The sequence below is a fragment of the Felis catus genome, chromosome E1 (assembly GCF_018350175.1).
Source record: "Felis catus isolate Fca126 chromosome E1, F.catus_Fca126_mat1.0, whole genome shotgun sequence".
Taxonomy (NCBI): Eukaryota; Metazoa; Chordata; class Mammalia; order Carnivora; family Felidae; genus Felis; species Felis catus.
The window spans coordinates 7,735,280-7,750,737 of NC_058381.1; the positions used below are offsets into that span (position 1 = coordinate 7,735,280).

At 41.9% G+C, this 15,458-nt stretch overlaps 1 protein-coding gene across 8 annotated transcripts in view; it reads right to left on the reverse strand.

Annotated features, from left to right (window-relative positions):
* LOC123381925 overlaps positions 1–15,458 on the reverse strand; it is a 234,598-nt gene that overhangs the window by 66,874 nt on the left and 152,266 nt on the right. The window contains exon 7 of one of the 8 annotated variants that reach the window (XR_006589525.1): positions 5,416–5,996. The exons of 6 other annotated variants lie outside the window; for them this stretch is intronic. The gene's annotated coding sequence lies outside the window, so the exon portion shown is untranslated. Of the gene's footprint in view, positions 1–5,415; positions 5,997–13,205; positions 13,265–15,458 lie in introns of those variants that run through there. One more of the 8 variants, XR_006589528.1, reaches the window with a different exon arrangement.

Consider the following 15,458-nt stretch of genomic DNA (forward strand, 5'->3'; position numbering starts at 1 on the left):
CTGAGCCACACGTCCGAGCCACCCGATCCTGATTTTACCAAGTTCCAAATGCAAGCGTCTCGGTGCCTCGAGTCTCAGACTTAGCTTGCTCTTCGATATTCCAAATGTTCCTCACTCCTGGAGGAGAATCAAAGCCCATCAGATGCTTTTCAGAATCGATCCACTGTGTGTCTTCTCAGAGTGAGGGGCGAGGGCCTTTGCTGGAAAGAATGTCATTCTCTGTATCAGCCCTTCTGGCCCCGATGAGACGAGAAGCCGCCTAGGAGTGGATTGTCAACATGGGGCGAGTTGGAAGGACCGACACCCACGTGCATTCAACCCTGAAATTCCACTTTTCTTTCGTGGGGCGGAGACAAATAAGAAAATGCATTTTTTTTAAGGCATCAGGGGAGAAGAGTCCAGGAAACGCTACAGAAACGGAACGAGTAAAGCAAGATCAAAGCAAGAGGAGAGTTAGAAGCACAGGACATCGCAGGTTACGCCTGCAGCCGAAATAACAATTTCTTATTAAGTTACAGTTAATACAGTAACTTTTAATTAGAAGAAGATAAGCCAGGCAATATCTATTAGGGCAGACACGAGTTTACGAAGCATCTGTTCTGTCCTTCTCTTAATATGCTGCCTCATTAATTTCTTGGGGACTTGATTTCTTTTGGCCTTCGTTACAAGTTCTTAATTTCACCCAACAAGCCAATGGAATTTAAATTCAACACCTACATATGTCATATTTTGCTGACTCTTGCCCAAACTTTGCCAGTAACTGAAGCTGTTCATCTCTTACAAATCCCCCCCAACTATCAATTATTTCCGGATGTTCCAGGAGAATAGTGTTTCTTTTTAATTTTCTTTTTACATTTATTTATTTTTGAGAGACAGAGAGAGACAAAGCACAAACAGGAGAGGGGCAGAGAGAGAAAGAGACACAGAATCCAAAGCAGGGTCCAGGCTCCGAGCTGTCGGCACAGAGCCCAACGCGGGGCTCGAACTCACGAACCGCGAGATCATGACCTGGGCCGTGGTCAGACGCTCAACTGCCTGAGCCACCCAGGTGCCCCCAGGAGGATCATGTTAAGAATGGCCTAGCGCCTGGATGATGGCTTCCATTTTTTTTTTTCCTCTGAAGCTTTGGCTCCAGTGATGCCCTAGGCATCAGGGCCTCAAGGTCCCCCTGAACCTTGCCCTGGAAATACAATCTCCCACTGTGTACCACAACTGATGCACAGGACCAAAGACTGCTGTCCTCTGGACTTCTCCAAGCATGGAGTCTTCCCTATAAAATCCCACCTCCTTTTGTATCTCACTCTGTCTTATGAACAACAAAGAAATGCTGCTTGGGCTTCAATATCGTAGAGCTATTAGCCAAATGTTTCCGTGTTTTGCCCACAGCCCCCTTTCCTGGCTGTTTCCCAGGCTGGTAGCCGGGGTCAGGATGCACGACTGAGAGCCAAACACTATCTGGAACTCAGATCCCCCCCTCCCTTCCACTGTGCATGGGTTTGGTATGTGACCAAGCTTGTCTTATATGGGCCTTTAGGGCAATCAACTTCTGGAGGCCCGTTCTACCAGTTAACCCGATGCGTGTTAAGTTCCAGCAACAGAACCAAGCTGAGGACTCTGGCACATGAATATCACTTCGCTTGTACTAAGAGCTATCATGTCTCAGCAAGTTCTTTTGTACTTCTTCAACTCCGGGGAAATTCCTAAATAACTGGTCATAGACCAGTAGCATCCAGAATATGTGTATCACTGGTTAAAAAAAACAAACAAACAGATGCAGATCCTCACCCCGAGCTTCTAAATCAATCTCTTTGTCGGGCGCTCGCGTGGCTCAGTTGGTTGAGTGTCCGACTTCGGCTCAGGTCATGATCTCACGGTCTGTGGGTTCGAGCCCCGCATCGGGCTCTGTGCTGACAGCTCCGAGCCCAGAGCCTGCTTTGGATTCTGTGTCTCCCTCTCTCTCTGCCTCTCTCCCCTGCTCGTGTTGTCTCTCTCTGTCTCTCAAAACTAAATTAAAATGTTTTTTGAAAATTATAAAAAACACATCAATCTTTGTTAGGAACTAAGCTCTTGTTTTGTTCTTTATTTTAGTTCTCTCAAATGATTCTTTCAGTCAACTAGGTTTGCAAAGGCTGTGTCAGAGCCCCATCTGACCTCAGCCCTGTCTGAGCATACGTTCCCTCGCTGAATTCACTTCTGGAATATCTTCTCTCTGACTCCCTCTTCCTCAGACTGTTATAATGGAGATACATCATGGCCCTTGCCCACAAATGCTGTTTCTAATGGACTTTCTCAAGCTGTGTCTGGACAAACACCTTAGTGGACAATTTAGACGATTGTGGAGCTAAGGGGAAGAAAGGGTGTGGGGGATTCTTATGTTAGGCTTACCCCAGATTTAAACTCAAAATATCCAGGGGTTCTGGCCAGGAATCTTTTTGTTTGTTTCTTGGGAGAATTTCCCAGCTTTGGGAACTTTAGTAATATTTAGCTGGATGATTTTTTTTTTTTTTTTTAATGCACCAGGATATGATCTGGTCCATTCATGATCTCATCAAATAACCAAAAGATTTCTTCCTAATAAATACTCCACAGGCTTCAGAACACATCAGAAAATAAAGTGGATTGATAGATGAGTGGCAGGAAGGATAGGTACGTGATAAAGGAAATGTAGTAAAATATTCATTGTAGGATCTATATAGTAGGTTTATGGGTATTCACCGTACAATTCTTGCAACTTTATTTATTCGTTGGAAAAATTTCATAATAAAATGATGGAAGAAAAGACAGTAGGATAGAATGTTCCCTCAAAACATATTTTCTTTGAAATATTTTTTTTAATGTTTATTTATTTTTGAGACAGAAATAGCATGAGTGGTGGAGGGGCAGAGAGAGAGAGGGAGACACAGAATCCAAAGCAGGCTCCAGGCTCTGAGCTGTCAGCACACAGCCTGACATGGGGCTCGAACCCACAGACCATGAGATCATGACCTGAGTTGAAATTGGACACTTAACCAACTGAGCCACCCAGGCGCCCCCTTCAAAACATATTTGGACGCTATACCACAACTGAATAAAATGATCAGTTTAATCGCTGGTAAGTGTAACTCCAGTGCCCTTAAATAATATATGTGCTATTTCTGAAGTAATGTACTATCTATGCCTATCAAGTCACATATCTTGCTTAAGTGGAATTTTTATTTTTTTATTTTTTATTTTTTTATTTTTTAAACGTTTATTTATTTTTGGGACAGAGAGAGACAGAGCATGAACGGGGGAGGGGCAGAGAGAGAGGGAGACACAGAATCGGAAACAGGCTCCAGGCTCCGAGCCATCAGCCCAGAGCCTGACGCGGGGCTCGAACTCACGGACCGCGAGATCGTGACCTGGCTGAAGTCGGACGCTCAACCGACTGCGCCACCCAGGCGCCCCAAGTGGAATTTTTAAAAATAAGTGAAGTGCTCATGTTTTATCTTGATAAAATGTAAAAGCTCTTCCTCTTTCACTCTTCCCCCTCTTTATTTGCACGTGCATTTTCTAGTTTTCAAATTATTTGAATCACATAAATAGAAAAAAACACATAGAAATATCACTTCACAAATGTCATGAGGGAAGTGAAAAAAAAAATCAAGATAAAACTATAATTTCCAGGAAGGTCAACCGAGAATGTTATTGTGTTCTGTGTTGGTAACTTTGAAAAGCCTGTATTCAAAGTTGAACATTTCCTGCTGAGGAAATTGAGCTTGGAGAAATCAAGATCTTCAGGATCACGTCAGCAGTGGCCAAGTTAGAAAGAGAACACAAATGCCCTGACCTTGTTACTGTACTTTATTCACTCTCAAAATTTACTCAGATATAAATGACTTTAAATGTCTGCGGGTAAAAATTACTGTAGTTAAAATCCTTGGTTTACATTAGTCAATAAATAGCTTTGGAACATTAATAAAATTATACTACTCAGGTGTTTTTGACAAATCACATCCCTCTAAAAAGGGAGATTTAAAAATGAAACATAAGACAAGACTATCCTTGGGAGAAAATATTTGCAAGTAACATCTGATAAAGGATTTGTATCCATAATATATAAAGAACACTCAACACTCAACAAGAAAACAGACAATCCAATGTTTTTTTAAATGGGTGAAAGTTCTCAATAAACTTCTCACCAAAGAAGACACAGACAGCAAATAAGCATATAAAAAGATGTTCAACATCATTAGTCATTAGGGAAATGCAAATTAAAACCACAATGAGATACCACTCTCCATGTATTAGAATGACTAGCAATAAATCAATAAACAAACAACTTACAGCACCAAGTGCTGGCAAGAATGTAGAGCAACTGGAACACTCATAGATTCTTGGTGGGAACGCCAAGTAGCACAGCCAGTTTGGGAAAAAACTCAACAGTTTCTTATAAAATTGAGTATGCCCTTAACAAGCAACTGAGTAATATCACTCCTGGGTATTTACCCAACTTAATTGAAAATTTGTGTTCCTACAAATGTTTATAGAAGCTTTATTCAAGTTGCCCCAAACTGGAAACAACCTAGCCCTTCAATAAGTGAATGAATAAACAAACTGGTACATTTGTGCAATGGAATATCCTTGGCAATAAAAAGGGATAAACTGATTTCTCCTTCTGACCAAGGTGTAGTAATAGAGACTGTATTTACGCTCTTGACTGAAACAAACAAAAACCAATAAAGTACATGAAACACCAGTTTTCAAGACAGTGGATACCAAGCAATGAGGATCAATGGTTCCTGAAAGACAGAACGCTAATGAGGGGAGCCCTATGGTTGTCTCAACGCCTTGAGAGGTTTCCAGGACAAAGCACTGGGAGAGGGAATCCTGGTGGAGCCCAGCAGTTGAAGAGCAGAGCTGAGAATTTAGGAAAATCAAGATGGCTAGAGTTCCCAAGATACGGTAGAGTCGGAAAGGGAACTGCAAAAAGAGAGAACTGCAGAGATCTGCAGAAAAGTCTCATCTAGCATTGAAGGGAGCACTAATCAGTGAAAGCCTGTGTAGAAACTACTTCAAGCTGGGGAAAGAAACATCTGAAAGGATTAGAAGCAACAGTGCCTGGTGCTTGCACAGGACTATTTACGGCTTACGGATGACTGATATTGTCAGGTTTGAATCTGTCATCTTGCTGTTCGTTTTCTCTTTGCCCATATTTTCTTTTCTTCTTTTTCCCTTTTTTTTTTCTGCATTGTTCTGAGAAGGTTGAATATCTTTATCAATATCAACATTGATATCAATAAATGCTGATATTTATCGGGGCGCCTGGGTGGCTCAGTCAGTTGAGCGTCCGACTTCGGCTCAGGTCATGATCTCGTGGTCCGTGAGTTCAAGCCCCGCGTCGGGCTCTGTGCTGACAGCTCGGAGCCTGGAGCCTGCTTTGGATTCTGTGTTCCTCTCTCTCTGGCCCTTCCCCTCTCAAGCTCTGTCTCTCTCGCTCTCTCAAAAAGAAATAAACATTAAAAAAAAAACTCTAAAAAATAATGATATTTATCGAGATAAATATTGATATCCCTGTCAACATTTAACAACTTTGCCGGCTTCTTGGTTATAACTCTTTGCTGTTTTATTTTAGTGGTTGCTCTAAGATTTATGTTAGACCTATTTTAATTCCCCACAAACTAGCTTCAAGTGGTATCACACCATTTCATGTATGGTACGAGAACCCACTAATAGTATACTCCAATTTCTTCTCTCCAGCCTTTGTGCTGTTGTTTTCAGACATTTTGCTTTTATATATTGTACAAACATCATACTACATTACCCTTGTTTCAATAATTATTTTGTAAACAGATTCAAATAGTACGAAAATACCTTATACATTTACCAACGTAGTTGTCAACTCCTGCCTTCTTCATTCCTTTGCGTAGATCCGTGTTGCCATCCGGTCACGTTTCTCTTCTGCCTGAGGATTTCCTTTCATTTTTTTTTTTTTGTGCAATGCAAAGCTGGTACCAAGGATCACAGCTTGTGTATGCCTGAAAACATTTTGATTTCACCATGATTTCTTGACGACATTTTTGCAGGGTGTAGAACTTTACGTTGATGGGTCTTTTGCTTCATTGTCGCTTGCAATATTAATAAACTAAACAAATAATCTCAATAGACAGAAAAATCATACGGCAAGATCCACTTGTGATTTAAAAAAAAAAAAGAAGAAAAGAAAACAACCTCTGGATGTTGGGGTGGCTCAACTGGTTAAATGTCCGACTTCGGCTCAGGTCACGATCTCATGGTTCTGAGTTCGAGCCCCACAATAGGCTCTCTGCTGTCAGAGTGGAGCCTACTTCAGATCCTCTGTCTCCCTCTCTCTCTGCCCCTCCCCCACTTTCTCTCTCTCTCTCTCAAAAATCAACATTAAAAAAAAACTCTCAACAAACTAGATATAGAAGGGAAGTTTCTCTACCTAATAAGAGATATTAAAATAAAAAAAAAAACCCTAGAGTTAGCATATATATAATGGTTAAAAACTAAATGATTATCCCTTTGAAATCAAGAACAATACAATGATACCCATTCTCACCATTTCTTTGCAGCATTGTCCTTACTGGACATTCTAACCAGTGCAGTAAGGGAAGGACAAGAAATTAAAGGCATTCAGTTTAGAAACAAAGACATAAACCTGTCACTTTTTCCAGATGACACAATCTTCTACATAGATAATTAAAGGGAACATAAAAAAATCTGCTGGAACTAGTAAGTGATTTAGCAAGATTTCAGATATAAGATCAACAGGGAAAATCAATTGCATTTCTTTTCTTTTTTTTTTTTTACATTTTTATTTATTTTTGAGAGACAGAGACAGAGCACAAGGTGGGGAGGGAGGGGCAGAGAGAGAATGAGACACAGAATCCGAAGCAGGCTCCAGGCTCTGAACTGTCAGCACAGAGCCCGATGCGGGGCTCAAACCCACTAACTGTGAGATCATGACCTGGGCTGAAGTCGGATGCTCAACCGACTTTTGCAGGGTGTGGACATCAACACCCAGGTGGCCCCAAATCAACTGCATTTCTATATACTAGCAACATACAATCAGAAATAGAAATTTAACCAAGAGTATAATTTACAATAGCATCAGCAATATGAAATACTTAAGGACAAATCTGACAAAGATGTGAAAGTTTTGTGAAATCTACAAAACTTTCCTCAGAGAACAAAAAAGAGACATAATGAGGAGAGAGATATGTATGTTTATTGATTGAGGAATCAGTACTGTTAAGATGCAAACTCTCCTCCAAATGATCTAAAGATTCAATGAAATCCTGATAAGAGTCCTGGATGCTTTTGTAGAAATTGACAAACTGATTTTAAAATTCATATGGAAATATAAAAGACCTAGAACAGGCAATGAGATTTGGGGAGGAAATAAAAAAGAACAAAGCTGAAGGAATAACACTACCTGATTTCAAGAATTATTATAAAATTACAATAACGAAGACAATGTGGCATTTATGCGAAGATAAGTAACTGGGCCAATTTAATGAATAGAGAATCTAGAAGTAGACCCACACATATACGAACAATTGATTTAGGGCAAAGGTGCAAAGACAATTCAGTCAATAAATAGACTTTTCAGCAAATGGTCCTGGAACAGTTGGATATCCACAAGCAAAAATACATAAACTTCAGTCCATACCTTGCACCATTAAGAAACATTAACTTTAACTCAAAAATGAGCGCATAGATATAAATGTAAAACCTAAAACTATAAGCCATCCAGAAGGAAATATAGGAGAAAACTTTTGTGACTTTTCGTTAGGCAAAGATTTCTTCCATACAATACCAAAAGCATGAGTCACAAAAGAAGAAATTGATAAACTAGGCTTCAGCAGAACTTAAAAGCTTACTTTTCAAAGGATCTGTTAAGAAAACAAAAGACAGGGGTCATCTGGGTGGCTCAGTCAGTTGAGGTCCAACTTCAGCTCAGGTCATGATCTCTCACTTTGTGGGTTTGAGCCCCGCATCAGGCTCTATGCTGACAGCTCACAGCCTGGAGCCTGCTTCAGATTCTGTGTCTCCCTCCCTCTCTCTGCCCCTTCCCTGCTTGTGATCTCTCTTTCTAAAAAATAAATACACATTAAGGAAAAAAAATTTTTTTAAAGAGTATGAAAGACAAGCCACGGACTGGGAGAAAATATTTAAAAATCATGTATCTGATAACAGACTTTTAATATACAACCGACGTTAAATATATTCAAAATACACCTAAAAATCTTAAAATTCAATACGAAGGAAACAATTTAAAAAAAACGAGCAAACATAAGATTCAAGCATTCATGTTGCTAGAAGAGACGACAAAAGAACTTGTAGAATAAACATCTACATCATTAGTCATCAGGGAAATGCAAATTACACACAATAAAATACCACTGCATACCAGTTAGAATGGCTACAATTGAAAAAGATTGACCATACCATGTGTTGGCAACAATACAGAGAAACCAGAACTATTCTGCATTGCTAATATGAATGTAAAATGGCGGAACCACTTTGTGAGAGCTTGTCAATTTCTTAAAAAGGTCAGGGTACACCTCCCTTCTGATCCAGCCATTCCACTTTGTCCAAGAAAAATGAAAGCATATATCCACCCCCAAAAGGTAGTGCATGAGTGGTCACAGTCACTACTTGTGATAGCCCCAAGCTGGCAACAATCCAAATATCTATCAGGACAGATTATGGATATTTATTTGCTATGAATCAACAAAGTGAGTTCGTTCAAAGGAGTACTAACTACCCTGCAACAAAAAGGAACGGATTAATGAAATATACGAAACCAAGGATGAATCCCAAATTAATTTTGCTGAGTGAAAGAAGCCAGATAAAAAAGGAATACATATTTTATGATTTTATTCCTATAAAATTCTAGCAAATGTAAATGAATCTTTAGTGAGAGCAGATTGGTGGATGCTTAGGGATGGAAGAAGTCGAGAAGGACATGATGACAAAGGGGGACAAGGACATGATGGATCTGTCTTGTCTTGTCTTGTCTTGTATTATATTGTATTTTGGAGAGAGTGCACGCAAGTGGGAAAGAAGGGAGAGAGAGGGAGAGGGAGAGAGAGAAGTTTAAGCAGATTCCAGGCTCTGTGCCCCCAACACAGGGCTTGATCCCACAACCCTGGGATCACGACCTGAGCTGAAATCAAGAGTCAGATGCTTAACTGAACTGAGCCACCCAGGTGCCCCTAATATGTATTTTAAAAGCAAAAAGCACATGAGTGTATACACTTATAAAAATATGTTCAGATAAATAAATATAGTGTGCATACCTACTAATATTTATATATTTATTTATATTTATTTTTTATATTTAACCTTATATTTATATTTTATTTATATTATATATAATATATTTATATTTATATTATATATTTATGTAAATTAAATATATATATTATATATATTATATATATACTCTATATTATAATATACTCTATATATATTAGAGAGAGAGAGAGAGAGAGAGAGAGCACTGAGGAGGGGTGAGGCAGAGAGAAACAGAGAGAGAGAGAGAGAGAGAGAGAGAGAGAGAGAGAGAGAGAGAGAGAATCTCAAGCAGGCTCTACACTCAGTGCAGAGCCCAACGCAGGACTCGATCCCACAACTCTGGGATCATGACCTGAGCTGAATTCAAGAGTTAATGCTTACCTGACTGAGCTACCCAGGTGCCCCAGGTGAAGACTATCTTAACCACTCTTCTGTAAGTCCAAAATTATTTCAAAATACACATTTTAAAAAATGACACCAGGGGCTGCCTGGGTGGCTCAGTTGGTAAACATCCCCCTCTTGATCTCAGCTCAGGTCTTGATCTCAGGGTTGTGAGTTCAAGCCCCACGTTGGGCTCTGTACTGGGTGTTGAGCCTACTTAAAAAAATTAAAAGTGACACCAGGGACGCCTGGCCAACGCTGTTGGTGGAGTGTGCAATACTTGATCTCAGAGCTGTGAGTTTGAGTCCTACGTTGGGTGTAGAGATTACTTTTTAACAAATAAAATAAAGATGACACTAAACATACCAAAAGAGATCATGGTAACTTAAAATAACCTCACAGTTGGAAATCCTAAGTGTGACCCCAAACTAAACAGAAATACAAGAAATTCTACTACATAGAAAAAAAAAATCGGGGCGCCTGGGTGGCTCAGTCGGTTAAGCGTCCGACTTCGGCTCAGGTCATGATCTCGCGGTTCGTGAGTTCAAGCCCCGCGTCGGGCTCTGGGCTGACAGCTCAGAGCCTGGAGCCTGTTTCAGATTCTGTGTCTCCCTCTCTCGCTCTGACCCTCCCCTGTTCATGTTCTGTCTCTCTGTCTCAAAAATAAATAAACGTTAAAAAAAATTAATGTTATTGCAGAAATAAAGCACAAACTCAGAAAACTGGGGAAAAGGTTTGCATCTTATGCACAAAGGAATAATTTTCTTAATATATAGGGAGCTCTTGCCAATCAGTAAGAAAAAGATAAACAATCCTATGGGAAAACGGTCAAGATATAAGATCAGGGTTCATTTCGTAAAAAGAATTTCAAATGACTCAAAACGATGTAAAGATGCTCAGCCTCAAGAAGATGTATGAAAAGTAAAAATCCAAATACGTTTTTCTATTGAAAGTTTTATACTTAAAATTGACAAAAGCCAAAATTTTATAATATGCTGTATGGTCAGGGAACATGTGGGGAAAAAAACAAAACAAAACAGACTTTCCTTAGGAGTAAAAATTGGAACAGGTCCTATAAAGTATAATTTGGTAAAATCTCTCAAAATGTTCCATATTCCTGCCTGGTGGCCTGGCGGTTCTATTTCTAGGAATTTATCCTGTAAATAGGTCTTCACAAGAAATGAAGATATTCACTGCTTCACTGGGACAGTGTTTATCGTAGCCAAAAGTCTCTTATCAGCCAAAAGGCCTGATCAAATAAATGAATGGAATACCATGCAGCCTTCCCAAAAAGGAATAATGGGGAACTATACCCAGGGTGTAAAAAAGGTAGAGAGCAAGGTGTATGATGTGCTATCCTTTATGCTTTAAAAAAAAAAAAAAAAAGAATAAATAAATAAGTGTAACAAAACAAACAAATAAAAAACATAGGCCTATGTTTGTAATTGCGTAGAACATCTTTGAAATGATTCACAAGAAAGATGGGGGGTGGGGGAGAGGGGAAAGTGCATGATGCGCATTGAGGAGGGCACCTGTTGGGATGAGCACTGGGTGTTGGATGGAAACCAATTTGACAACAAATTATATTAAAACAAACAAAAAAAGAGAGCGGCTGGGTGGCTCAGTCCGTTGAGCGTCCGACTTCGGCTCAGGTCGTGATCTCACGGTCCGTGAGTTCGAGCCCCGCGTCGGGCTCTGTGCTGACAGCTCAGAGCCTGGAGCCTGTTTCAGATTCTGTGTCTCCATCTCTCTCTGCCCCTCCCCCACTCATGCTCGCTCTCTCTCCCTCTCTGCAAAAATAAATAAACTTAAAAAAATTAAAAAACAAAAAAAAAAACAAAAAAAGAAAGTGGGTAATAGTGTTTGCACCCGGAAGAGAAAGCAGGTGACTGGAGAAAGGAAGGTAAGAGAAATTCATTTGTCACGACCACCTCCTCCTATATACCTTTTATAAAATGTACCTAACTGCCTTTATTATTTAATCAAAAATTGATTAAGTGCTTAAAAATTCCTTTCCTGTGTTAAAAACGCAGGGTAAGGGGCACCTGGGTGGCTCAGTCGGTTAAGCCTCCGACTCTTGGTTATGACTCCGTCATCACCTCCCGGTTTGTGAGTTCGAGCTCCGCATTGGGCTCTGTGCAGACAGGACGGAGCCTGCTTGGGATTCTCTGTCCCCTTCTCTCTCTGCCCCTTCCCCACTCATGCTCTCTCTCTCTCTCTCTCAAAAATAAGTAAATAAACATTAAAAACGTATATTAAAAAACAAAACAAAACGCAGGGGGGAATGTGTGTAGGAACCATGGGAAGGGTGTATTTGGGTCACCCGGGCAGGAGCCATGGCTGAAATGATCGAGAGGCAAAGCGGAAGCCGAGGACTTGAGGCTCCTCTTTGAAGTCGGCAGCGGAGCCCCAGACGAAAGCAGGGAGACGCATCTGCTAACAGGATTCCTGTCTCAGGGGTGCCCGGCTGCCATCCAGCATCCAGCCGGCACTCGGAGTCTGCCTTTATGGATAGATGAGTAACATTGAACATGGCACCTGTGTCCAGCGAATAATCCCCTGACACCATTTAACCAACACTTAGAGCAGCTGCTTTTGAAAAATTACCTTCGGACTGGGCCCCTCCCAGCAGAACAACATCATCACCTTAAGTACTTTTCCGGGTCCCAAGAAATGAGGATTTTTTTGCCCTGCCAGAGGAGACCTGAGCCGTATTTTCTTTGAAGTCACTTCTGTCGCTTTCTTTTCATCTCCTCCGCCGCCTACCTTAGATCACAAGGCCCGTGCTATCGCCGTATCCTTCCAAGGGATCTCGGCGGCCCCCTTTGAAGGACTTCGGCGGCTTCTCCTTGCCCACATCTCGTTCACGCTCGGCAGTATTTACAAGGCTGCTCCCAGTCTGCTCTCACCCACTCCCGCACATCTGTGCAAACCTACTGGACTTTTCTCCAACCACATCCCCATAACCTTCCACCTCTTCGAACCATGGCTCATGCTTCTCTGTTCATCACCTTCTTTTTTTTTTTTTTTTTAATTTTTTTTTTCAACGTTTATTTATTTTTGGGACGGAGAGAGACAGAGCATGAACGGGGGAGGGGCAGAGAGAGAGGGAGACACAGAATCGGAAACAGGCTCCAGGCTCTGAGCCATCAGCCCAGAGCCCGACGCGGGGCTCGAACTCCCGGACCGTGAGATCGTGACCTGGCTGAAGTCGGATGCTTAACCGACTGCGCCACCCAGGCGCCCCTGTTCATCACCTTCTTAATGAACCACCACTAATTTGCCAACACTCGGATCCAATGTCACCTCCTAGGGAAGTACTCCCGGCCCTACCAGGCCAACCGAGGGATACCTTCTTCCTGCTTCCAGGCTGTAGGAAGCTCTATTGGAGAATTTGTCGCAATGCTTTATTATCTGTCTTACTCATTTCTTCTTCTTTTTTTTTTTTTTAATGTTTCTTTATTTATTTTAAGAGAGAGAGTGCAAGTGGGGTAGGGTCAAGGAGAGAGGGAGACAGAAAATCCCAAGCAGGCTCCGTCCGCACGATCAGCACAGAGCCCCACGCAGGGCTTGATCTCAGGAACCGGGAGATCGTGACCTGAGCCGAAATCAAGAGTCAGACGTTAACTGACCGAGCCATCCAGGTGCCCCAACCTTACTCATCTCTTCTGAACATTATTTACTTTTATATCGACAGTGTCCAGGTAACACAGCTTCTAACACATAGCGAAAGCTCGGTAATTTTATTTCTTATAAATATGTGGATTCTCTGTTTGCAGTTTCCGGACGCCTAATTCAACACTCACGTTCTACTTAATTCTCCCATTTTTGGCCTCTTGCTTCAAGCATTGCTTCAAACATACCCAGAGGAGAGCACTGATGGCCTGTCCCACTGCAGCTCCTGCTGAAAGACATTTCTCATCCATGGAAACGTTTCCCCCAGGTTAGCTGCCCTAGTATGGCTAGAGGTTCCTCACCTCCACACTCCCGTTCACTGTATTCTCCTTGCCAACATTCTCCACCTGTACACATTAAAAACTCAAGACATGATACCACAACACAGCCACCAGAATCGTTAAAATGACAAGGGCTGTTGAGAGTACATGTTGACAAGCGTGTGGAGCGACTCATTCATTGCTGATGCACGTGCAAGCTGGCGTGATCGCTTTGGAAGTCGTTTGGGCTAAATACAAATTCTCGTGATGCACAGAATCTGCTCCTAGGTATATACCCAACAATCCCTATGGGACATGAATAAGAATGCTCATAACAGGGGTGCCTGGGTGGCTCAGTCGGTTAGGCGTCAGACTTCACTTCAGGTCATGATCTCATGGTCTGTGGGTTCGAGCCCCGCATCAGGCTCTGTGCTGACAGCTTGGAGCCTGGAGCCTCCTTCAGATTCTATGTTCTCCCTCTCTCTCTGCGCCTCCCCCGCTCATGCTCTGTCTCACTCTGTCTCTCAAAAATAAATAAGTGTTAAAAAAAAATTTTTTTTATGCTTGTAACACTGGGGACCCTGGGTGGCTCAGTCGGTTGAGGGTCTGACTTGATTTCGACTCAGGTCATAATCCCAGCATCTTGGAATTGTGTCCTACCTCGGGCTCTGTGCTGAGCGTGGAACCTGCTTAAAGATTCTCTCTCTCTTACTCTGCTCCTTCCCCCACTCTCTAAAACTTAAATAATAAATTAATTTGGGACACTTGGGTGGCTCAGTCCGTTGAGCATCTGACTCTTGGTTTCAGCTCAGGTCATGATCTCAGGGTTCATGACAGTGCAGAGCCTGTAGGGGTTTCTCTCTCTCTGCCTCTCCCCCAGTCTCACACTCTCTCTCTCTCTCAAAATAAGTAAATAAACTTAAAAAATAAGTTAATTTATTAAAAATTAAAATAAATTAAAAAAAAAGAATACTCATAACTGTGCCTCGAAATAGAACCCCCCCCCCCTGCAAATGTCACCACCAGTAGGTTGGAAGAAGTGTGGTTTATTCACACAATGGAAAACTACACAGCAGGGAGAATGAACCATGACTGTGCAAAGCACCACACAGACCTCACAGTGTGGAGTGGAAGATGCCAGACACAAAAGACACAAGGATATACACTCTACGACTTAATTCACATAAAGTTCAAAACCAGGCAAAACCAATCTCTGGTGATAGAAGTCAGGATTGTTGGGGGCCCAGTAACTGGCAGGGCTGGGGATCAGGGAGCCTTCTGTGGCCCTGGTGAATGTTCTATTCCTTGATCTGGGTTGTGGTTACATGCCTTGCCTTTTCAAGACTCATTAAACTGTACACTTAGGTTTTGTGTTATGTTTGAGTAAAACTGAAAATAAAATCTCCCCAGCACCTGGTCCACTCCTTCGCATAGGGGAAGTTCTCCGAATGGTTGGTGGTCAATTAACTAATGGAATTCTCCTTCCCGCTAAGTGCCTAAGTGCCTTTGGGGGGCAGGCTCAATCGTTTTGAATTATACTGAGACCACCAACCATGTTTAATTTGACCTTAACATCTCTACATTTGAAGAGCTGAAACGAAGACCTCTAGTAACCAGACCCTTTCACCCAGTTCTGTGCACAGCAGGGGCAGCGTGAGGATCTATTTCCCTCTGCTATCCTCATCCGGGATGGGAGCTGTTGGAGAACAGATCGCCTCTACTCAGAGTATGTTTTCTGGGGTGCTAACAATGCCGTTCGCTCATCTTCCTTCAGAGTATAATCCACAAACCAGCCGCATGTAGGGTCACTTGGGGGCTGATCAGAAATGCAAACAAATGAGGGGCGCCTGGGTGGCT